The 26,427-nt window shown below is 35.2% G+C and overlaps 1 protein-coding gene across 5 annotated transcripts in view; it reads right to left on the reverse strand.

The window, feature by feature from the left end:
• The window catches only part of DACH2 (dachshund family transcription factor 2), a 470,115-nt gene that overhangs the window by 103,739 nt on the left and 339,949 nt on the right, over positions 1 to 26,427 (reverse strand). The gene's annotated exons all lie outside the window — the stretch shown is intronic.

Below are 26,427 nucleotides of genomic sequence, written 5' to 3' on the forward strand. Positions count from 1 at the left end.
GTGATTAGGTCATGAATAGGATAAGTGCTTTTATAAAAGAGACCCCAAAGAGTTCCAGAGCCCCCTTCTGCCATGTGAGGACACAGTAAGAATATGGCTGTCACTGAGCCTGGAAGTGGGCTCTCACCAGACACCGAATCTTCCAGTACCTTGATCTTGTCTTCCAGCCTCGAGAACCATGAGAAACAAATCTCTGTTGTTTATAAGCCACTCAGTCTATGGTATTTTTGTTATAGTAGCCCAAATGGACTAAGACACTGCAGAATGGGTGGCTTAAACAACAGAGATTTATTTTCCCACAGTTCCGGAGGGTAGAAGTCCCGAGATCAAGGTGTCGGCTGGTTTAATTTCTCCTGAGGCCTTTCTTCTTAGTTGGCAGATGTGCACCTTCTCCCTGTGTCTTTACGTGCTCTTTCTTCTATATGCGCGCATCCTTAGTGTCTCTCTGTGTGTCCAAATTTTGTCTTCTTATAAGGACACCAGTCAGATTGAATTAGGGTCTACTTTAATGGTCTCATTTAACTTATCACTTCTTTCAAGATTCTATCTCCAAATATGGTCACATTCTGAGGTTTGGGAGCTTAGGGCTTCAACATACGAATTTTGGAAGGACACAATTCAGCCAATAACATTAAAGTATGCACTCTTTACTGAACCAGATCATACTAGCTTTGTGAGGGAATCCCTCTTGCAAAGAGGAGAAAAACTACATAGCATTTATACAAGGCACATCTAAGAAACCAAGGAGGCAGTGGCTTAGGAAAAATAGAGAAGCATAATCAAAACCTCATCTTTGCATCAAGAAACTTCACGTTAAGTATAAACAAAACCCGACAGAATCCTAAGTACAGAAAGAGAATGTAGAAAGTGCAGCAAATCCTCAAGAATTGAATAAATAATTTCAGCTTTTTCATATCAACTACTTATCACTATTTTAGCTCAATTTTTGTAAAACTAAAGCTGTGAAATAAACAGCATAGGGACGTTACTACATAAATACTATAGTTAATTAATTAATTTAATCCCAACCTTTTCAATTAGAAAGTTAGAGAGAATTATATTTTTTATAAACTGCCACCTAGCAGAAACATATATTCATAATTAGAATCTATATAAGAATAATAATGTGATGAATTATGGGGATATATTAATTTGACAAAGTATTTGACAAACTTTTGTTGTCTTAGTTAAAAACCTCTTAAGCTTAAAATTTTAATTTTTTTTCTTTAACTCATTGTAAAAGGTTAGGGCTCACAGATGATTATTTACTTTTGCTGCCTTTTCTTTGTGGGGGAAGTGGCCAGAGGGCAGAGTCCCCATGAATCATGGGGACTTTGCAATAGACAAATAGAATTTCACAGATAGAAAGGACCTTGACACTCATTTACTTAAAAATAAAATTTAATAAAGGCGCAGGACCATAAGATGAGTAGAACCCAAGGCAGTATTTTAATTCACTAAAATTTTGCCCAACTAGGAATCTTTCAACCCCCATTCTTCTGACACATCAAATAACAGAATGCTTACTTTGGTCAGGTTAGTGAAAAGCAATGGAAAATATCATGTGTTTCAAACAAATTATCATAGGCCTACAAGCCCAACCCTAAAGTATTTCAAATGTGTATAGAAGAAATCCAGCATTAAGGCTCTAAATACAAATACCAAACGTCGTTTTTCAGTGTAGCACTCTCATTTTATCAGACTACTGGTCCTCACTTTCTTAATATGCTTTGCTGTTAAGAATAAGTGAAAGGAGCTGATAAAACATTGACTGAAATCACAGTGAAGAGTACTAGGATAGTTTAGTAATCAGTGTTCATCATCCTCTGTTAGGGGTTGGTAATCCTCTATTAATGCGTAGGCTAGTATTTCTGTGGGTTTGAGTTTCTAAGACTACTAGGTTTAGGTGAGTCATATACAGAGTTTCATACTAAAAAAGGATCTTTGTCTTCTGACTCAAGTGGGTGTGTCTTTTGAAGTTTAAGAGGAACAATATAGTAGGAGTTGCTATTATAGATTGGAAAGCACAAATGTAAAAGCCACTTATTATGAGAAAATATAAGTTAATTATTAAATCAAAAAGTATGGACTTGGATATGAAATATGTAAATGTTTATAATAAGCTGTCCTTACTTTCAGCCTTTTTTATCTACAACAAATCACATAACTCAGGTTATTTGAAAATATGGGCCTAAATTGATCATGTTTCCAGTAATCTTATATACAAAAGGCACAGAGCAAGCAGCCAAATGGGAAGCAAAGTCTATGTAGCATATAGCCCAATTCAAGCTTGTTTTCTCATTCATAGACTATTTTGTTTAGCTAGAATCCTAGCTGAATGAACAATACTTGAATCTAAACAGCATGTAGTCTTTGTAGTAAAAAAAAATTGTCATAATTAAAGCAATAAAGGCTTCATTGTTTTCTCTATATAATAACATGGTAAATATGGGGTGTGTGTGTGTGTGTGTGTGTGTGTGTGTACATATAAAGAGAAAGAGATACAGAGAGAGACAGAGAGACAAACATTAATTCAGGGTTTAGAATATTCCAAAGTACTAATATATGAATGGAAAATCAGAAGTATGTGTGCAGATGTGGTATAATCTATAAACCTTGTCATATTATGCTTTTATTTGGTTTGCCTATATTCATTCACAAAGTAGAACATTTAGCAACTTTCTAGATTGGTCCAGATCAGCAATGCAAAACATGCATTGTATTTGGAATTTCAAATGATATTTATAGGAAATAGATATCAAGTATTCAACTAAAAATATTGAAGAAGTCTTTTTACCAGTTTGTGTCCTCTTTTGCTTTGAAATGTTGCCTATAGGAATAAGCAAATCCTAGGGCTATGGGCTAGGATTTCAAGTTTCCTCAGAGGTACAATATGCTCATTAATGGGCCTGCAGGGCTGCATTCTCCAATACACTAGCCATTTTTCACATGTGGCTATTTAAATTTAAAGGTTAATAAATTAAAATGGAATAAAATGAAAAATTCAGGTTCTCAGTTGCACTAGTCACATTTCAAGTGCTCGAAAGCCATATACGGCCAGTGACTACCGTATTGGGAAGAGCAGATATCAATTATTTCCTTCGTTGCAGAAAGTTCTATTAGACAGTGCTGTTCTAGAGTATAAGGAGTCATTAGTTAGTTTGTATAAAATAGTTTAATACAGAGAGGTGTCTGTAGCATCTTCAGTTCAACATATCCAGTAGTAAATTGACCATTATTCAATGAAAGAAATCTTGCTCCTTTGTTCTCTGTATTTGGTAGTTACATAATTCAATTGCTTCAACTGGAAAGCTTAAGTTTCTAATATGTGTCAGGTGCTATCCTCAGGTACTAAGAATACAGAGAAAACAGAGTCCTTGCTCTCAAAGATCTTTGTCTAACAAGTATCATTGCCATCTCTCTACCTCTTCACTCCGTGCTAAAGTGGCCAAGTTCCTGGAATCAACTTTGCATTCGTTTCCTCTCCATTCCCACCGCCACTGCCTGCCTTTGGACCCTCGTTACTCTCTCACTTACACTATTTCAAGAGCCTCTTCACTGACTTTCCTATCTCCAAGCTCTCCTCCAAGTGAACCCTGTCGCTGCCAAAATAAGCTGTCAAAAAGAAAAATAAAGAAGGTGGAGTATCAGAAAGGTCAATTGGAAAAGTAGGGGAAAATACTGATCAGAGCAGTATCCAGAAAGCAAGAAAGGAATACCTTGGTTCCATGACCACAAAGTTTACACACAATAAACACTAGTAGGGGAGAGTGAGCGTGGACTAGCACGCTCTACAACTGTTGCATTAACGTATCAGCATCACTCTAATTAGGCAAAAACAAAAACAACCAGCTCTATACTTTAATCATTATCATCATCACCATCATCATCATCATCTTCAAGGATATGGAGTCAAGTCCAAAAGTTTCAAAAATTAATAGTTAGAGAATAAGTTTATATTTGGATTTAATGGGAAACTATTGCTTAAAAGTATAGTTAGTAATTAAAAATTAAGTATTCACCACAGGCTTACCCAAATAAATTGAACCTGACTCGTACATCATTCTAAGAATTAGGTTGACATGTTTCACTAAGTAAATGTAAAACTCAAACAAACTCCCAGTACATTTGTTTCTAAATTAAAATGCTGCAAGATGTACATATTCCCTGTGTGCCACTTTAAAGCACAGTGGCTAAAACCTGAACATAGCGTTATTGAGTTTCAAAGATTAGTTCAGATATATAGGGAATTAAATCACACGTAATAAAGGCACAGTGCTCTCTATACGACCTGCTGAGTGTGATGACCGAGTTGGAGAGACTCTTGAAAACTATTTGCATAACTTGAAAAACATTCTGGTTAAAAGAAATGTTGCTGTAGTCATAGAAAGAAAATGGCGTTTTGTCTGCTATTATTTTGCAATTCCAAATGATAAACTTATCTTAATCACTCTCCAGTGAACTCCACAGATTTAAAAATTATCCTTGTATTTATCCTGGTATAACTTTGTGCTTCCTGGTACCGTAAAAACAATCCTTAAATTTCATATAAACCGTGCTGTGGCTAGTACAGAACTTTTTGTGTGTGACAAAACATTCTTTTGAAGTTTGGATTCATTTCTCGCTAGTGTAAGTAGTACAAGTTGAAAGATCCTCAAAAACCAATACAGTTCAAGCCATTAACAGTACTTGCTTATCTGAATTTGAGTTCCTTCTGTTACCCTTAATAGTATGTGGTCTGTCTAAATGACAATCATATTATCAAGTCGCTTTGCAATAAATAATCATATAATACCAACATCTATCTTTTTCCCTTTTTCTGTCATATTTCTGAAATATTGAACATCAACTGCTGAGAATAAATGCTAAGGATTTATTTTAAACTCATAATTCATAAGCTGTGACATATACTCTTGTGAGGTATACTACAAATTGAAGGTCATAACAGTGAGGTATGCATACTCCAGAAAATACAAAAGATGATCTATGAAAACAGAGCAAGATATCAAAGCAGCAATTTTCATTTTAACTAAAAAGTAAGTACAACATTATGTTTCCCCAATATTTAAGATATGGTTCATCACTGATGCCCTTACCAGTCAAGTATGAGAGGTATCTCAAAGGAAAAGTGGGAGTTCACAGCAGAGCAAACGGGTGGCCATTTGCAACTCTGGTCTTTCATTTCCTCTTACCCCATTGTGACGTGATCTATGTATGCTCAGTTGAGTGGATTTATGGGCTATGTTGTTTATTTTTAACTAAACTAGCTCTTACTTAATGGACTACACAACCACAGATTGAAGATAATGCAAGCACAGGAGAAGAGCAATAAAATAGCAGAGCTGATGCTTCTACTCCTCAGAGGAACTCTTTGTCACCTTCATTAAGAGGTAAAAATATTGTCAAAGTCATCAGATTGCACACATTGATCACATTGCTTTCATTGATATTAATAATATATTTTTTGTTTTATATCATTAATAAATAAAATGCATTAGTTAAAATCTTGTTGTTTAATCTTAGTCTCACCATTTAATTTCTATCTTGTGTACATATGTTAGTACAAGGATATAGCTTATACTTCAACTTATGTATATTTAGAGAGCATGCTCATTTTTTACGTGATGAGGTGCATGAACAAAAGATTTCAGACAACTGCCTTAATGAAAAGAGGAATTAAAAAGGGAACACAAACTAAATTTCTTTTCACAATCAATCAGAATCCTCTCAAAATATGCATTCACAATGTTAAATTTTTACAACCCTCATTTTTTCATTCTCTTACACACTAGATCTATGGTTTACAAACCTACTATTTGCATGATTTAAGTACTGCTTCTATTATACTGTTAATTTAACCAAATAAGTCATACTTTTGAAGCTAATGAGTTATACCTAAAAGCAAAGGGCAAGACTGGCCACATGGAATGAGGCAGAATAACTAATCTTTTCTGTTTTTAGCCCGCCTCAATAGTGATATACATAATTATTATATGTATACATATGATTATTATGTATAATGTGCATATACTAATATCATCACTACAAGTATTAATACTTTCCTGTTAGAATAATCTTTACAAGTATCAAAAGATTATTTAGGGGAACCATAAAGTGGTCTCTAGATAATAGAATTAATTTTGCCCAGGAAATTGAAATGAAGCCATTATGGTCTTTTGTAGCAAATGAGGAGAGTTAATTATTACTCATACAACCACTTTTCTTGTTGGGATTTCAGCCTGTCTATTTGTATGCCTTGGAGTGGTGAGATTAGAGTGATCTTATTTCACTGGCAGTTGTCAACTGGCAAAGGTCACTGAAAAATAGTGGCAGATAGAGACAGATGCAAAGTAGAGAGGGAAGGACTGTTTCCTCCCCAAATTAGAATAGCATGGTAGAAAGAGCATCCGACAGACCTGGGGTTGAATCTTGACTCCTATAATTAATAGTTATGGATTTTGGAAAGGATTTTAAAGCTCTTTGAGTCTCAGTTTCCTGAAATCTAATACGGAGATAATAATATCTACCTACTCTATGGTTGTTACAAGGATTAAATGAGATAGAATGTGGAAAACACTTAGCACAGTATCTGGACAAATTAAGCACTAAATAAGTGTAAGCTATTATCCTTTAAATTATTTTAGAATATAAAAGACTAAGTAAAATGTTTCTAGTTATTAGTTATTGAGTTTTAAATACTAGGTAAAATGTTTTTAGCTATTAGTTATTTAGTTTTTAGTTATTAGCTTTTCTATAGGGTAAATATCTTTTTAACAATACTACCAACATGATGAAGACCACCAGCAATCCCAAGAATTAAATGAATAATCCACAAAGGTAACATTCCATTATTTTTGCAGGTAGTCCATTTATTTGCATGCCATATGCATTTTAACATACTGTCCTTAAAATGAATTGTATAATCAGGTATGTTAAAGCACTGAAAATCGAGAACTCCAGATATCACTTTACTGGGCTACTTCCAACAACATATCAAGTGGTTCAGCAGATGTAATTACTGCCAAGCCTTGCCAAGGATTTGAAATGTGCCCATTAATTCAGCAATTCCCAATCTGTCCATCAGTCAGTCATACTTAAAAAATATGCCTGTCACCATGGAGGTGAAGGAATCTATCGATAATTACATAATAAAATCTCTTTGAATATTTAAATATGTACTCCAAAATTTTTCTTAAAAGACATCCTATTAGCTAAATCAAACTTTGTCTCAGAAGCAGGTACAAGAAGAAGATACTGAAAATAGTGGGCATTTCAGAAAGTTTATTATCATATATATATATATTCACAAAACAACTGAGTGAATGAAGGAGGGTGAGCGAGATCTAAACAACTACGTGTATCGCCTGGTCTCCTCTTGGGAAAGCATAGGCAGATGGTTTTTCTTTCTTTCCTCTCTCTATACAGAGGAAACTGAGTTTGGCTGACAGATAGTGAGCATTAACCCCAGAATTTCTTGAAAGAAGAATCATAAAAAAGAGCAACATATTTAATAAGATGGAATAAGTACTAAAATGAGAAGAATGTTGGTAGAAAGAATGAATTAGAACTACTTTCCATAGATTTTCACATTACTCTAAAATGAATGCAAAATATAATAAAATGAGAGAAAAAAAGGAGTCAGACAACATGAAAGTGCAAGATACAGAAGAAAGGAGAATTTCAGCAGGAAAAATGTCATTTTACTCAAAGAAAGACAAAATCTACACTAGAGAAACAAGATGACACTTTTAAGCTTCTAGCTAAAGACTCAAACTCACCCAAAGCTATAAAACTAGGCAAAATATAATCAATTGAAACACAAAGCAGAGGCATAACAATATAAAGGGAAAGAAACATATATTTTGTTAAGCTGAGGCATTAAAGCAAATACACCAAAATCTATTTTAGATGGGAAAAAAGAGAGGGTAGAGGAACATGGCTTTTAAAAAATAAAAAAGCAAAGAAAGAAAAAGGAAATGGAGTAGGAGAAGGGAAATGAATAATTATAGAATCAAAATAACAATAACAATACCTAACAATTATAGATTTGACAAGAAAGAAGTGCTAGGTCTGGGTTCTTAGTGCCTATGGATGTATGGATTGAATCTTTCACCTCTATTATGAGGGGACTTGTGAGTTACTGCTGATGGCATCAAAGAGGTTCAAAAATGGACTTAATCGCTATGTGGAGCAATTAAAACGACAATTAGCAGTTACGGGCCACTAAGTAAAAATTACAATACATAAGTCTAATATCTGTGGGAATCACATTTACTGAACACTTATTATGTGCCAGAAAAATTTTCAAAGCACGTTCAGCACTTGATATGTGCCAGAAACAGTGGTAGCTATTGTGGTAGGTATTATAATCAGTCATATTTTACAGAGAAGCTTAAGCTCAAAAAGATTAAGTAATTTGCCCAAACTCACACAGCCAGCAAGGAATGGACCTGAAACAGGCTCCAGAAGGCACACACTAAACCTCTATGTGAACTGTTTCTTATACAAGGCATATTGATATAAATACTTTTAAGTGAACCTTTGATTGTGAATGTGCACACTGTTTCGACTCTGAGGAACAAAACGAGCCACTTCGTGAAGAGAACTGAGAAAGCGATAGTTATAAAGAGAAGCTTACTAGACTAGGCTAAGCTCTGTAGTGAGCAGACCTGTGAGCCATGAAGTGGGAAGACCATCAAAGAAAACCTCTCAATTGCAAGTAGGCAGGAAAGCCACTTTTGTATTCAAGTCCCTCTTTTACAAGTGAGTCTTCAAAAAATATAAATCATACAGGCTAACTCTGGGTAGTGTTTTCTCTGTCTTTTGAAAACAAGGGTGAGGCTGCAAAGCATCAAGAGGAAAAAGGCCAAGTTGATGCCTGAAGAGAAAAAAGAGTGGAAAAATAATGGCATTTCTTGGAAGTCAATCACTGAAAAGAGGACAGAACATATAAGGCCTAATGCCACAACTGAAAAGAATAATTCAAGCGGAAAAAGCAGCATTACTCCATCTATATGATTGTCAACATTGTTTAATCTTCAGAAAAAGATGCTAAAGTCATGGACTTAAAGTGATGAAAATATACCCAATTCAAAATACAATAAAAATGCCATAAGTAGAGAGAACTTACCAGATCTTTTTTTTAACCACAATTCTCAACTTCTATTTAACCAGCTAGAATTATTTTTCAAGTAGTGCACCAGCCAGACATTAGAAATAAGACTCTCTGTTTTCTTGTTAAAAAAAGAGAACACATCCTTTTTGCAGGATTTTTTATTGTAGGCTACTTTTTTTCTTTTGATACTACATGCTTACTATATCAGAAAGAAACAGATTCAAGAAAACCATATCAAGCATGACAGAATGGAGTCAGACATACATACAGATTTATGAGTGTGAAAGGCATGGTCTCAACTCCCTGTGAACTGAGTCCTAGATAAAGAAATATCCTGTTTTAAAACCAAGGGAAATGAGTCATTATGGATTAAATAATTAAAATAAATTTACCAGTTGAAAAAGCCACTAAAATTTTTTAAAGAAAATAATGGTGAGTGTAGTTAAGATATGCACTAAATTTTCAAGTGACCAAAGAGAAGCACTACTGATTTGCTCTATGAATTGCCATTCAATTCACCATAGGCAAGATAGTAAGAATAAACAGTGTCTGAGAGTTTGTTCTGATTCCAAATTGTTCCTTTGAATACCTTTTTCAAAGAAAGAAATAAAACATTGAATAAAAGCACTCAATATGTAATAGTTTAGCTGCAGATTTTTATACACATACATATATAACAGGCAGATGTTTCAAAAATATAATTATATACTCTTCACTAATCGCTGGATGACCCTTAGTTATCTTTAACCAGTTTTAGTTTCTCAGGAGCGGTGCAATAGTTAGAGAAGTTTTAGAATCTTTCAGTTATGTTTTAACATTCATTTTCAAAATTCAGCAAGATTTGGGAGAAGTGAAATTGATCTTAAAATTGAAAAATACACGTTAATATGTTTGGAATTTTAAGTTAAAAATTCAATATTTTACCATCATTACATTTCTTTGAATTGGTCTCTTCATGGTAAGTATGGTATGCTCGGGAAAGAAGGAGTAGAATTTAAACAAATAAATATATTTTTGTCTAAGTATGTATTTTTTAATTTTGTGAATTACTATTATACACATTCTTTCACATACAAGCCCTGATTGAGTTGTATAATATGCTTTAGTATAAGATTCTCTGTTTATTGTCCACAGACTACCAAATCCAAACGCATAACCACCATTAAGCTCAAACTCGTTCCTGTAAGGATGAAAGGTTAAATATGCACCAGCACACCACACGGGCTCAGCTGACTGGGGCTGGTAGAGCAGCAAAGGTAGCAAAGACTTACAGCCAAAGAATGTCTCGTGCTTTTGGCCAGTTTACAGACTTTCATTCCCAAGGCTGACAACCTGGCATGATGAATACATTTGGAAAAAAAACAATACATCACCCATGCCTGGCACTGAAAGAAAAATCTGTATGTTAAATTTCACAAGTAACTTTCTGAAGTTTTATAAAATAACAGTAACTTTGCAGTTATTAACATTATAAAACTATAGGTATCTTAAAAGTTTGAATTTCTACTATTTTTTTGCATTAAGTTGTCAAGAGTAGTAATATATGTTTTTCCCAGGTTATAGAACGGAAAACAGTACAGATCCACTCTAAATTAAAAGTGGGATGATAGACCTGTGTTGGAACAATTCATCCTTATGCACTCACACAAATTTCCTAAGCTCCCTCAACTTAATACTGAACAATACAAAGTAGCCTTGGAAATTGGGTTTCAAGTTAAGGAGCCCGGAGTTTGGAAAAATTCGGAAAAAAGGCTAGAAATTGGGGTTTTCCAAGTTCGATTAACAACTCAATTCATATCTTTTTACTTCATGCCATTGATAGTTCAGACACATTTTATAAAGTAAGTATGAAAAATTCAAATTATTGGAGAAACTGAGATGAGAGGAACATTTCTGGGATGTAACTTGGATCAGACTGTGTAGGAGACAGAGGATGATAGAAGATACACTTGCCCAGGAGTAGTCTAAGGAGAGGAAGAGAAAAGGACATGAAGATCCGGAACCTGGGATGCCAAGGCAGTAGGCGGCTCCATAGTTTTGTACACTTTTGCCCTTGACTGTCACTGGCAAAAGGGATCGAATTTACGATCATTCAATTGAATTAAGCATCTAGTATGTAGATGACAAAGATGAAAGAGATGCTCTTAAAGCAGGGCTCTATTACAGAAAAGGTCAAAGAGAAATCCATTAGCTCTTGTAAAAATACCTTTGATTTGATAATAAAATACACTAATGTAGCCTATTTTATTATTTTATATTTCATTTTAAAGGTTGTTCTTATTTATTTATTTCACCCATTGCATCTATGTAATAATGCCTATAGATCACGTTTCTAAAAGTTAAATTCATAAAAACATACTTGTTATGTAATTACTTCTGCAAATCAACAAATGTGTGGATCAAATAAAAAGAAATTATTGGGATTTATATTACTATTTTGTAAATGATACAAAAAGTGAACTATTATTCTGTCTTATTTTTACCAAGTAAAAAATTTAAATGTTTCCAAACATCGGTTTCTCGTTAATATGTTTTCTTTTTGATGTTCAGTTTGTTTCCCAATCCTGAAGCACATTTTCAATTTGGCAATAGATACAATAAATATTGCACAGTCTGTCGTTTGATTGGAAAGAAAAGTAAGTGATATTTTATCTTTGAATACAGAATGTGTGTACCTTGCTTCAAATGAAAATAGGCCATTTATTATCATAAAATATCATGGCCTGAAAGGATTTCATGGCTACAGTGCTCGGTGGGAATATAATCTTTTGTGTATTAATCTTTTGAGATGTGAACACCTGCACCTTTTTATTTTTTCATTAAAATATGGGTTACATTTTTACCATGTACCACCTTGATTATCTTTTAAAAAAATATTAACAGCTTGCATCCTTATGCCAATGCCCAGTTACAAATTCCAAATGTTTTGTCACATTTCTTGTGAGCAATGCCATCTGCCAGAGGTGGCATTTCATGGCTGTTTACCCTGACTCCCTCCAAGAATTCATCTGCCACTATCTAATGCTGTCTGAATATAGGGGATTAAGACTCTGATGCAACAGAGACTATTGATAATTTGGTATAATTGGGAAGAAATGAAGATAAATGAGGCTGAGGATGGAGAGGCAATTAGTTGAGCCGCCTGTACAGCTGTGTTCTCGGCCTAGCTCCCCTGGCCTTTTCTTCAGTGAGGTATGTGCAAATTAACCATAATGACAAATACACACTTCCCAAAGCTCTTGTACTTTGTAAAACTTGAGAATTCACTTTTCACTTCTGAAAACTGAGTTAGTTGTTTGGTCAAATTGTTTCAACATAGTCTTCTAATGGCTTTATCACACAGGACTACTGCACCTGCTATTCTTCGGGAACAATCTCCCCCCCACACACCCCATTTCCTTGTTTTCAGTTGATGGCAGGCTACTATTTGAAACCTGAGTACACTGAAGATTCAGAGCCTATTTTCCTTTAATTGTGGTCCAGTGTTTAGGATGATTGGTAATGCTTTCATTTTTACATGAGTGGAAGCCGTGAAAACTCTGGAGTCAATGAAAAGAAGCTTCTCTTTTAATTTTAGGGAAATAGTCTGCAAATGGCATTCTTTTTGATAGTTTTCAATGAAAAGGCAGTGCCAGCTTTACAAACAATCTCTAATCTTTAGAGACTGGCAAAACCAAACTTTTCAAGGATAAAATTTACATATTCATATTAAGGTTGTTATTGTAGTTATTATTATGCTTCCTAAATGAAAATGGAAACTCAGTAAAGAGTTAACCACTAAAATGTTTAGAAGCTGATTAACTTCTTAATTCTAAGGTCTTTTTTCTGAGTATTTAGTTAAGGATGCTGTCATAGGAACTAAAGGTTTTGGGGTCCAGTATTTCTATTAGAAGTTTTTCCTCTGCTTTGTCATTGAAATTATTCTTATTATTCCTTGTGCTTAATGAAAATCATATCATTATGTGCTTCTCTGTTGGTTACTCCTTGTGAGAAAATGATAAATCTACACCAATAACATACTAATAACATTACATGTTATAGTATAGCAATATAACATTAATATTATATTCTAAATATGTAACTGTACTGATAAAGTGTGGGGTCATGGATGTCCCTCCCCACTCTATGAAAAGAGAGAGATCAAGAAGATAAACACTTTTTCAATTTTTCTTTTTTGAAGATTGGCCCTGAGCTAACATCTGTTGCCAATCTTCCTCTTGTTTTTTTTCTCTCCAAAGTCCCAGTACATAGTTGTATATCTTAGTTGTAAGTCATTCTAGTTCTCCTGTGTGGGATGCCGCCACAGCATGACTTGATGAGCAGTGTATAGGTCTGCGCCCAGGATCCGAACCCTGGATCGCCGAAGGGGAGCGCATGAACTTAACCACTCGGCCACGGGGCTGGCCCTGACTGTTTCAATTTTTTATTTGTTTCACTCACATGAGAAACTAGCCTAAGCCTATTTATTTTAAAGCAAACAGTATATTAATTACAAATGTTTATAAACTCAGGCAAACGTGTCCAGTAGGATGACTCTTTATGGTTACATCCTTATTTCTTCAACATCATCAAATCAACATTTTTAATAGGTTTTATATAGCTGTCCAATATGGTAGCCATTAACTACATGTTCCTATTTAAATTATTTAAATAAATAAAATTTAAAATTCGATTCCTCGATCGCACTAGCCACATTTCAAGTGCTATGTAGTCACATATGGCTAGAGGCTATCATATTGGACAGCATGAAAAGACATTTCCATCATCACAGAAAGTTCTATTGGTAAGTGCCATTCTATATTTCAGACTTACTACCTCCCCATTAATACAAATTAGTGAGATTGAACTGTGGGTAAAACTATGAATTTAAGAACAGATAAATAAAATGCAAAGTCTTCAATTTGCAAAAGGATCCAGAATTTCTTAATTTCCTCAGTAGGAGAGCAAGAAGCTCAAGTTTAAATGACCTCAGTTGATAAACAATTAGAAACACATTATAGTATGTTTACAAAGCATCAATGTCTTTTTAAGATTTTGGAAAACTTTACAAAGGTTATTCTTTAGCTAATTCAGTGCCATTTTACCCATAACTCCCCTTAAATGAATCCAGTAGCCAACATATGGGGTGTGATAATGACAAGCCATCAGAAAGAAGTCTCAGGTTATCAATTCTATAAGGAGATAACAGTGATATCAAAGGAATAATGCTACAATTTCTAGGAACTCTTTGGAAATTAATATTTTGGTTAGCTTGTCTGAAAATATTACATATATATGACATACACACACACACTCTTGAAGTTATCACACTAGTTCACTAGTTCACCATACTATTTTAATGTGTATAGGAATATAATTCTAAAGAAAATCAGAGAAGATTAATATTTTCATCAGAAATTATTTTTCATTGAGATGTTTCTTTTAAAAGAATTTACTGCACATTTTAAAGTTTGCTACTTTTCAATGGGACTGACGCTCTGGGTTTATAATATAACTCAGAGAATTATATTCAATACATGCAATTTTGATTTATAAGCAGTTTTTCTATAAATATGTTCTTATATAATGTTTGTATTTTTAACTTACAAGATCCATAATTTGAGAACCATAGCATCTAGTTTTAATTGTTAAGCATTTTAATGTCAATTATTATCATTGCAGTTATCACTGAATGGATAGTAGACTCATAAAATATTAGTATTTTTCCAACCTCCCAACTTATGATTAAATTCCCACTAAAAGGTCAGACATCCTCATTCTGCATCCTATGGGTTTCAGTTTCCCTTTATGTAAAATGATGGAGTTGAGCTGGATGATCTCAAAGGCCCATTCTAGCTCTGGCATTCTATGATTCTGTCAGCTGTCTCTACAAATAAATATTTCCTTTAATATAAGCAGTGTGAAAAAGCAATGGGAAGCTAAACACAAAATTTTGAAGGGTGCTTGCCTTTGGTGGGGAGGCAGAAGGATGGGAAAAGGGATGGGCACATAAATAATTGAGAGTTTTTGATGATGTTTTAGTTCTTGAGTTGCCTGGTGGGTTCACTGACATTTATAGCACACTTTATAATTTACATATATGTTACATATTTGTTTTCTATATTTCAAAATTTTTAAAAGATAATGAATGAAAAAATACACACAATGGCCTCTGGTTACTCCATTTGGTTCTAAGAATCAAATTATTTAATGTTAAGATGTGCTATATGAACATGTAAGGCAAGACTTGTTTTAAGCAAATACTGATGCAGGAGGAGTAAATGATGTGTCCAGATTTCCCAGAGCATACAAAACTAGCTTGAAATATCTGTCACTTCCTTATGAGGTAGAAATCTTGTATTTTTATCAGTGTTCAAATAAGGTAAACCAAAATGCAGAAGAGTAACTGATTTGTAATTTGTGCAGTAAGTCATTCCTAAGCCAGAGAAGATAAACACTGCATACCCAAAAGATTTCTATTCACAGTGATGTTACTTATCCTTAATAAGTTCAACATCTTAATGAGTGGGTTCTGATTTATATAGAACATGATTCTAGTCTGCGCTTTTGACCATTCAGCTGTAAAAGATCAAAACCAACTGTACGTATACACCAATAAAAGTCAATTCAAGATAGAACAAGCTCGACAATAGAGCCTTTACTGTCTTCTTTGCTGGTAGAACACTAGGACATTTATGGTTTCTAAATTTCCAATCACCACATATTTCCTGAGCCCAGTGGCTAGTAAACTCCAATGAATTATGACTTCCAAAGTTGTCAAAGGAGAGATTGTGGCGAGGTAGCGGCAAACGGTTTCTCTTTTGAGAGTCTGTAAAGGTGACTTCCAAACAAGGGTAATAAATGATACCCTCTGAATGCGCATGCAAAAATGAACCAGTGATGAATTTGGGCTCTAGCTTAGAGGGCAAAGAAAAGAGCAGAGGGTTGCAACAAGTCTTTGGAGTTCTGAGAAATTACGTAAGGAACAAAATTATCCCAAGATTCTTACTCCATAACACTTTTGGTGCTAAGGTTAATGAGCTAAAGTTAGTTAAATTGATATTACTAAACTAATGCCTTTTTTTCTAGTACAATGCATGGATTTTAACAGGCAAGCTAATGTGGAATATAGCTGATCCTAATTGAATTAGAACGTATCACATGTATACAATTAGGATCACTGAGAACTTTAGTGATAAAAAATAATATTTATTTCTAGCTTTATCCAGTCCATTTTATACTTACATCATAGGTTTGACATACAGAGGTTTTTCGTCACTGTACCAGGTTAAATTCAATTGTTATGTCACTAAAACAAAGGGAACAACTCAATGCAAGCGAATACACATTAAGAATTCGGATTGTGAGGCCATTACTATTTTTTTTTTTTGAGGAAGATTAGCCCTGAGCTAACTACTGCCAGTCCTACTCTTTTTTGCTGAGGAAGCCTGGCCCTGAGCTAACATCCGTGCCCATCTTCCTCTGCTTTATATGTGGGATGCCTACCACAGCATGGCTTTTGCCAAGCGGTGCCATGTCCGCACCCGGGATTCGAACCGGCGAATCCCGGGCCGCCAAGAAGTGGAACGTGCAAACCTAACCGCTGCGCCACTGGGCCAGCTCTACTATTGACATTTTTAATATATGTTATTGAAAACATCCTATTCCCATTTATTTCTGTCACCAGTAATTCCATCTGCACCAAATGTGTAGGTAGCACTGATTCCTCAGAAAAGACAACTGGGCCACAATAAGGGGTAAATTAAAATATACTAGTTAGTTTGGTCACTGTGACATTGTCCATATCCTATTCCTTCATGTTACAGATAAGAAGAGAGACAATACATTTTAATTTGTACTTATAGTAACACTATATTTCAGCTGGAAGGAACTTTTTAAATGATCACTTTTTAGATAAGGGAAACTGAGATTCACACAGATGAAGGTCAAGATCACACTGTCACTTAGTGGCTGAATTTACTGCTAAAACCTGTTTCTTTTCATCAGTCAAAAAGATAGGTTGAGGGGCCAGCCCAGGGGGCGCAGCGGTTAAGTTCGCACATTCTGCTTAGGTGGCCAGGGTTTCACCAGCTGGGATCCTGGGTGAGGACCTAGGCACCACTTGACACGCCATGCTGGGGCAGGCGTCCCACATATAAAAAGTAGAGTAAGATGGGCACAGATGTTAGCTCAGGGCCAGTCTTCCTCAGCAAAAAGAGGAGGATTGGTGGCAGATGTTAGCTCAGGGCTTATCTTCCTTGAAAAAAACAATAAATAAAATAAAAAGATAGGTTGAGAGGTGTGTCTGCTCTAGGATGCAGGGCCAGGATAGGGATCAAGCTTAAGCTGGGAACTGGGGTAGATTTCACAGGGGGTATGAAGGAGCACCTATCCTCTAGGAGAAAAAAAAATCTCCATTCTTAAATAAGTAAATAATCACCCTTCACATATGTCTGACAATTAGGATTTACAAGGTATATTTCATATCCATAATCCCATTTCCTTTTTCACAACATGAAATCATGAAATAGTGGATATAAAACTGCTTTGAAACAAAAAGTTCTATATCAACTATACACCTATAATATATCACTGCAATTACACAGAAAATGTTGCTAACCACTTCTCCTCCCACATATATTTCCCAGAATTACCTTAAAAATTAATAAAAAGATGATCGTGAGGCCCATTTCATTCAAATGGTCTGTAAACACTATGCATATTTATGAAATAATCATCACATATACTGGTAATTGCATAAAACTGCTTAGCATTTGTAAAGTACTTTTAACTTGTGAAAGCACTTTCAAATTCATTGTTTCATTTTGTCTTCATAACACTTCTATGAGTATCTCCGCGGAGAGGACTGTCTTATTCTCCTTAAGATCAATGCCATAGAATAGGCAATCAATAAATGTTTATGGAATGAATACATGAATTAAAGGATAGAAGAATACGTGGATCGGGTGGAGGTGTAAATGAAGAAAACAAGTAGTCTGTTATGTATTTTTAGGGTAGTTTTTTGCAATATATAATCTGTCTCTCCATTCTATATTTACAATGTTTTAGATGGCTAGGTGTACAATCCTGTCCTTATTCTTCTCTGTTATTATAGTTTTAGGGCTGTTTCTTTTTTGATTTATATTGCATTCCTACCTTTAAGAAATCCTAATTCAGGATAATTTGTATAGCAGAATTCAACTCAGATATGATGAGATTCTCGGAGTGTTTCCATAAATGGGTGAAGAACGCAGAAATGCCTGCACTTATTCTTGTATATTTTTTTCTTTGCTTATTTTATTGACCATTCTAATCCAGCATCTCTATTTAATTTTATTTCAGCCTCTTTTTTTATTCAATTTCTTGATCTTTCACAGATTTCCGATGAGTCCATTTCAAGCATTCCTTGACTTTTACTTTTGGAATATCTAGGCCCCATTGGTTTGGTTCATATTGTTTCAATTCCTTCTAGCTTTATATCTACCAACCAACACCCACCACTACCCTCTTCCATTTACCCTGAAACATGCTATGAAAACTATGAAGGGCACATCAAAATATCTTAGACTCTGGTGGTCTCAGTTGCTTGAATTTTCTTTTTTTTTCTCTGCTTTTATCTCCCCAACCTCCCTGCCCCCCGTACATAGCTGTATATCTTAGCTGCAGGTCCTTCTAGTTGTGGGATGTGGGACGCCGCCTCAACGTGGCCTGAGGAGCAGTGCCATGTCCACGCCCAGGATCTGAACCCTGGGCCACCGCAGCGGAGCGCGCGAACTTAACCACTCGGCCACGGAGCCAGCCCCTGAATTTTCTCCAAATTCTCTATGGTCACCTTGTTATGTTACTTGCCACGCCTAATGCCTAAATTTTCCTGTACTAATGCTCCCATAACTAAGGCAAAACTTATCTTTCAAATTGGAAGTGATTCAAAATAATCCACTGATCAGAACTGCCGTGACCGACTGTTTGCAGTAGTAAATCACAGCAACAAATTTAATGTTTTCCTTTGAATGTTTTAAGTTGAATCTCATTACAGAATTGCTCATTATAAGTATTTTATCTTTAAGTATAGGTCCCTGTAGGCTGCTTAGAAGACAAAACAATGTTAGTTACACAATTTCCATTTACTGTGTATTTATTTTGGACTTTGCAGGAAAATGCAATTCTTTGTTTTTATTGACTAAAGAATCTTTGTCAATAATGAAGACAGAGCTAGAGTTGTAGTATGTCCTACAGTATAGTAATCCCCAGGACTCTCAGTATCATGTATAGAATACAATGGCACACTACATAATCAGCATTCAGTACATATTTATTGGGTACCTACTATGTGTTAGGAATATCTGTTAAAGTTGATATAATTGATCTATCCTTTATATATTTATCATGCCAACATTACATAAGACATTATTCTAGGCTAATGAATATAAACAGGGAAACTAGACAATCATCATGTTACTAAATACATATATGGAGCTTTCTAGCACTTCAGAATGAAGCAGCTAGAATTCCTACAGTTAATTTGTACATTTGAGTTCAAAAAGGTCATTGTATTAGCCCTTATAGCTAACAGATTATGTGTAAAAATAAGAAAGAAATTGATTTTAAAAAGTAGGAAAAGAAAATCTAATGAAAACCTCCAATACAAATATGTTGGTGTTTGCAATATAAAGCAACAGGGGAGGTAAAGTGCACATGCCTTGTTTTTAATCTTAAGAAACAAGGATTTTATAATTGTTGCTTTGTCACTGATATGATCTTTGATTCCTTTTGCAAGGAAATAGTAGGGAACCCAGTGATGGTCCTATGTTTCATGAAAAAAAAAATACTGGTTATCACAGCAAATAGATTCTGTTCACCATCATTGAATTGAAATCTATTCCATTGCTTTACAATGTGAGCAGAGTCATGAACTCACGGTTTAGGGACATTTCCATTCTAATTACATTGTGTTCTTACCCATTATGAAGTCACCAAAATCTATTAACCTGTCTATTGATGGAACCATATGCGTTCTCTATTTAATTTCTTCACAATGAGTTATTTTGCCGTGGAAGAATGTTGGCTTTCAAGTTAAAAGTAATGTATTTGATGATATACTATCTGTTTGAACTTAGCCAAATCTCTGAGCCTCTTTGGGCTTTGGTTTCTTCAACTGTCAAAAAGGGATAATGATAATAGTAGCCCTACTTTACAGGATTTTTGTGATAAAGGGAATAGTAGGGGTGAAACTGCTTTATAAACTAAACTGCTAGACAAATCTGAGCCTCCAAGGAAATGACCCACAATATTTTTTCTCTTTTTCCAAGTCTTGGATCTACTAAGGAGAGTCCAACACATGAATTAGAAAGCAAAGGAAGGCAATAACACCTAAATTGCTCATCAAATACTTTTAAGTACGTACTAATCAAAATCCCCAAGAAAGGGCCCGAGCATTCTTACCACCACAAATGGCAATAACACGTGTGTTTTGAAGGGAAGATGAAAGCTCTCCATAATATATCTAATTTCTTTGTACGTCTTTTTGTGGCTCCTGGAGGCCATTAGCATTAAATATAAAAATATCTAAGACCTACAAACATTACTAAATCTTTAGTGACCAGAATGATTTGTAACAGCAGCATTTACTGACGATGAAGAAGGTCATGCACAGAACAGCTGTTGCATTCAGTCTGTCCACTCTTTAAATTCTTTGTTTAAATCTAAAATTGTGCTTTAAAAGACAATATTAATTATTTTTTATAATCATACTAACGTATAATACATGCTTCAGTGATATGATCTCTGTCACTTAATTAAACTTCTCTACCTAGTCTTTGCAATAACATTCAAAGATCATTATCAGGAACAAAGCAACAAATCTAAAACCCTTGTTTCCTAAAATTAAAAACAAGGTGCGTGCACTTTCCTCCCCCCACTGCAATATATTGAAAGTAACATTAAACTATTTGGATTGGAAGTTTTTATTAGATCTTATTTTCCTCCTTTTTAAAATCAATTTCTTTGTTCCTTGCACACATCTCCTGTCAATAAAATGAAAAATGATATAGATTTAGGAGGATAGTGGTCTCAATGTAGCATCTCTCATATTATTATTCCAGTATCATCTGTTACAAAGTAAGACCAATTCCCACATCTAATTACAAACAGGATTTCAGAGTCATTAAACAAAATACATTTCCATTAGTGCTGCTGTAAGAAGATAGGGGAAAAAATGAAGATTAGTTCATGCTGCACCTCTGTTTTTCAAGCTTTGAAGATTTAGACCTCTGTACTCACAGACCATAAATTTGTAGAAGATCAGCAAGGTGATAGACATGTGAAAACGATTCATTCTAAACAGTTTAACCGCGCTACTTGCATTTTGTCATTAGATTTTGTTGCACTGCATTTAGTTCGTGTAGTAAATATGGCAAGAAACTGAAAGGCTCCTTTCCTATTAGTTGGCAGGTGCCTGAGGGTATTTCCTTGTGCTCTACAAAGACGTGTTCCTTAGACTTCAAAGTAAATTTGGTACAACAAAGCTTCCATATTAAAACAGATTACTTGCAAGTAGGTAATTTTGATTCAATGAGACATTTTTTTTTTTTTTTTTTTTTTTTTTTTTTTTTTTTGCTGTTAAAACACAGTGCCAGTTCTTAGAATGCAAGGAAGGTTACAGACAGATAAATCAAGTAAAGGAGATCATGCAATATGCCTAAATGGCTGAAATACAAACTAAGAGGTATATATTTTCCTTCAATGAGTGCATGCAGTTCCCATTAACGTTAATGCATCCAGGGAAGACTATACCGGGAAGCACTGCTGAAGGACTGAGGTACACAATCTAATGCACTTTATTTAGTTACAACTTTTGTTATGGAAAAGTCTGTTCGGGTCGTCCAAAGAGAGCTTTACAGGGTTGCTGTTCACAGTATGTTAAGCCATAGAGCTCATGGAGATCAGAGCTATTCTGAACTGAAGGAAGATAAACGCAATTGATCTGGTTTTACAGGCAAAGGAGAGAGAAGGCTTCTCATTGGGTTTTTTTTTTTTAACTCTTTCAAGAACAACGACAAACCCAATTCTTCTTCCAGTATATATTATATTAATGCATTTACCCTTTTACTGTGGGGAAAGGGTGTTTTTTGACCAGGGCCATTTTCTTTACCGTATACTCTTGAGATGCACTACATAGCGATTCAGTGTTTTCTAATATGAATGAAGAAGATGTATTCTAGTTATGCTAGAATTCTAGAAAAGAAACAGAGAGTTGACAATGAAACTGTATCTGGATTACTAGTTTTCTAAAATTAATTACAGGCAGTCTCTAAACCAAATGGCTTCCCTTACCTGTGTACAGAACACCTCTCTTGTCCCCTTCTGAAATTAGAGTGCCAGCAATAACCGCTCACCCTATGCACAAAGGTAGAATTCCCACAGCTGGAATTGTCCTTAAATGCCATCTAGTTCCACTTCCTCCTTTTACACATCAAAAAACGGAGGGTCAAGTACAGCAAGAGAATTGCTCAAGGTCTCACAGCTACTTCTTGGCAGAGGTGGTCCTGGAACCCAGATCTCCTAACATCTAATAACTGACTGGTTTACTCATGCGACTTACGTTTACTTATGCGACTTTCTAATTTAATCCCAAATGCACCCTCTTAATTGTCCTCATTCTCAAATTATCCTGGCAGTTCTTGCTTCTTGCTTGAGGGCAGGGCTTCAGCCTTATCAGATGTAATCCAGTAGTCTGCGATCAATACAACCACTTCATCAAGTGTGGTATGTACCAAATACATTTTCAGAAATAAGTATAACAGATAATGATACCATCCAAAGTGGGAAATAATCAGGAAAACTTTGCTTAGGAGGGACATCTCTGTCTCTTCTTCGCTTTTCTCTTTCCTTTGCTCTCTCACACACAACTCCAGAAGCATTACTACAGTACATGAAATGCTCTTATTAATATACCTGGCAGTTAATTCCAAAAGTAGACATAGCTCAGAAGTGGAGTAAAAAAGAGGAAAAGGAGAGGATAGTTAGAAAATACCAAGAGACAAAGGAGCTAAGCAAAAGTGGTAATTTAGACCTAAGACCATTCCACAGGTAGATCGAAAATATTCATTTAGCTCCCTGAGTGTTTCGCTTATTGTGAATTTGTCAGTAGAAATAGCAGATAATGGTGCTGATGATTTTTTGAAAATAAAAAGGTGTAAATTGATGCTCCTCCCAAAGGAGTCATCTACATACTGCAAAACTCACAAGAACTAACGAAAAGAAAGTTTAACCATCTACATGCCAAAGTATGCACATCTCCCCCCATAGAAAGGCAAGGGGTCCAGGAAACAGGGAATAACATGTGTTCTATAAATTACTCCCATTAATTATTTCCAGTGGTAGCAATATCAGAAGGTTTATAATTTTCTACCAAAGTATGGTACAATTTTAAATTAGACTACCTCATTAGCAATTCAACTTCTACAAACTATCTGGACAGACTTTTCCAAAATATAGATGATAACTAAAATCTTATTTTTCTATTCTGTGCCATTACTGCTAGTTAGCTAGTCATATGATTTTTCCTTCATTGACCATAAATTAGCAGCTAATAAGGAGTAGAAGATTTTTATTAACCTGTTTTCTGGTGGAGAGACAATTAAACACATAAATGCAAAGCCACTTACAGAGAAAAGTCGGGGTACAGCAGTAGCATAGAAAGCACACTAGGCTCACTAGACAGAAGATTTTGTCTCTATTACTACTAATTTTCTCCTGTTAAACCATGTAATCTTAAGGAGGGCACTTGATTTGTTTGTATCTTTCTTTTCTCTTCCATGTAATAAGAAGAGTATTTGCCTCACAGGAGTAATAGAAGGACATCAGGAGGTCAAGAACTATATTTTGGCAATATGGTACTAGAGAGATGCCACCACTGTGTATTCAATACAATTATTAAAAATTCTGATATGGGGCCAGCCCCATGGTGTAGTGGTTGGGCTGGGAGTGTTCCACTTTGGTGGTCTGGGGTTCATGGGTTTGGATCCCAGGCGTGGACCTACACTGCTCATCAGTCATGCTGTGGCAGTGACCCACAGGAAAAACAGAGGAAGACTGGCACAGATGTTAGCTCAGGGCTAATCTTTCTCAAGGAAAAAAAGAGAAAGACTGGCAACAGATGTTAGCTCAGAGCGAATCTTCCTCACACACACACACAAAAAGCTGATATGTATAGTACCTTGTATACTCATTTTTATACTAGTATAGCGTAAAACTTTCCATGTATGTAAATGGTATGCTAGTGTGGTTAAAGCACTAAAACAAAGTGTATCCTCCCATTTTTCTGAGAGGAAAATGCTTAAGAAAATACTTTTTTCATGGGATAAATGTGTAAAAATAATATCTACCTTAACAACTCCAAAACACCCCTGGGAAACCTGCACAGCACTCACAAAGATGAAAAAGTCTTTCTTTAGTTTTGTCATCTTTACTCCAACACTAAAATAACAGCCTAGACATTTTGCTTTTTTAGAATAAAAGACCTACCTCTTTTGCCTTTTGAAGCACTTGAAAATTTAAAAGAGAAAAATTCAAAAGTGCTGACCGTGTAATAGCTGACTATTCATGGCGGGTGTAGACATGAAAGGTTACAATATGGATCTGTGCCTACGCATTTCTTTTCAACTTGAGCATCCTCCTCCTGCTTCTGCTAACTCGGCAATCATGCAGCTGACAGATTTCTGGTTTTTTTTAAATAATGCATGGGCTTTTCTTTTAACATGTCAGTGCAAAAGTATCAATTCTGCTCCAGTGTCATTCGTGATGCTGATTTGACTTGACAGCATTCCATTAAACCAATGAGTTTTTCCCCTCCTGATGGTTCTTTAAATATTCCTCTGAGTGATGTATTTGTGGTTTTTTAAACAGATTGTGAAGGATGTTTGCATTTATGAGAAAACTCCATGGCAGGTACAGTCGGAAAAAAGGCACAACAACAATAGAACTTTATAACAGGACACTTTTCTCCATTCTCTTGATTCCTCAAACATCACCACTCCTCCCTCGCTCCCCAAAAAAGGTCTATACTCGAAATATTTGAACTTCCTAAGGAAATACCACTGCAGTATTTAATACTGCTTGATATCTCTTTTGGAAAAACACATTTATTAAATCATGCATGTTAACTTCAGAGTCTACACAAGGAAAACAAATGCTTTGTTCCTCTCTCAGTGCTTTATGGGAGCAGGTATGATCTTGAGTACAATGCATTGATGTTCCATTGATTATATCCCAGCAAGATGAAGCAGTCTAAAAGCCAGAAAGTTTGAAGGGAAGAGCATTTGTGCTCTATTTTTACAATGAGATATATATTTTTTATAGAAGCTACTGTCCCATAAAATGCAAGCCTTGAGCATCTGGAGAAAAGAACTTTTGCCTCCTGGTTAAAAAATGATTTAGATGCAAATAAGTCCTGGGGGTTTCTAGAGGTTTCTCTGCACATTTCTGCAAGCCATTTAAGATAAATTTTGGGATCTTATAATGATCACCTAGACGAGGCACTTGTAACCATTCATGACCCAGTTAGTGAGGCTTGATTCATAAAGAAAAAGAAACATGATCTGAGAATGCATTAGGTAAAGTAGACATGGACTCAATTTGCACGTGGGGAATAATACCTGTGAAGTGACTTTCATTTTCGTGGCGAGAAAGGAACTTAGGCATCTTCAATAAAACTTAGAAATACCTTTCCTTAGGAAATGTTGTGGGTTCAGAAAAGAACAAGGTAAAATGTGAAACAGGCAGAGTAAGTGTTTGGGCTCCTAACCTTCAGTTCTCTTTTTTCCCGGTTGTACACAATCTCTATCCCTTAGGCTTTGCCCAGGGAAGTCCCTCCTCTCATCAGCACCAACTCTCACACTTTCATTCACACTATGATGTAAACAACTAATAAGTGTGAAAATTTTAATATACTGAGGAGCTTTGAAATGAACTTCATACTTTGCATCAGACATGTACTAGGAGAGTTAGCAATGGCAGAAATACCGTGATTTCCCAGAGTCCACGAAGTCATCTTACTTACAGATAAGGCCAGCTCTGATCAAGTGTCTTATATTACTTGATTAATTGAATGTAACTTTGCTAAAGGAAACAAGCTCTTTGGGAATCCATGCCCAATCAACTTCTCTCAGTAAGTCAGAAACCAAAACTCTCACACATGAGTGAAATCAATATTTCCTACAGTGAGTGCCTACATTAAGTTTCCATGTTGAGTTTCTACCTTGAGACTCAGTGGCCTTAATTGAGATTTCTAGAAAATTTCTCCAACTGTATTCTTCTTTTATTCCCAGAGAGCT

The sequence above is a fragment of the Equus quagga genome, chromosome 10 (assembly GCF_021613505.1).
Source record: "Equus quagga isolate Etosha38 chromosome 10, UCLA_HA_Equagga_1.0, whole genome shotgun sequence".
Classification (NCBI taxonomy): domain Eukaryota; kingdom Metazoa; phylum Chordata; class Mammalia; order Perissodactyla; family Equidae; genus Equus; species Equus quagga.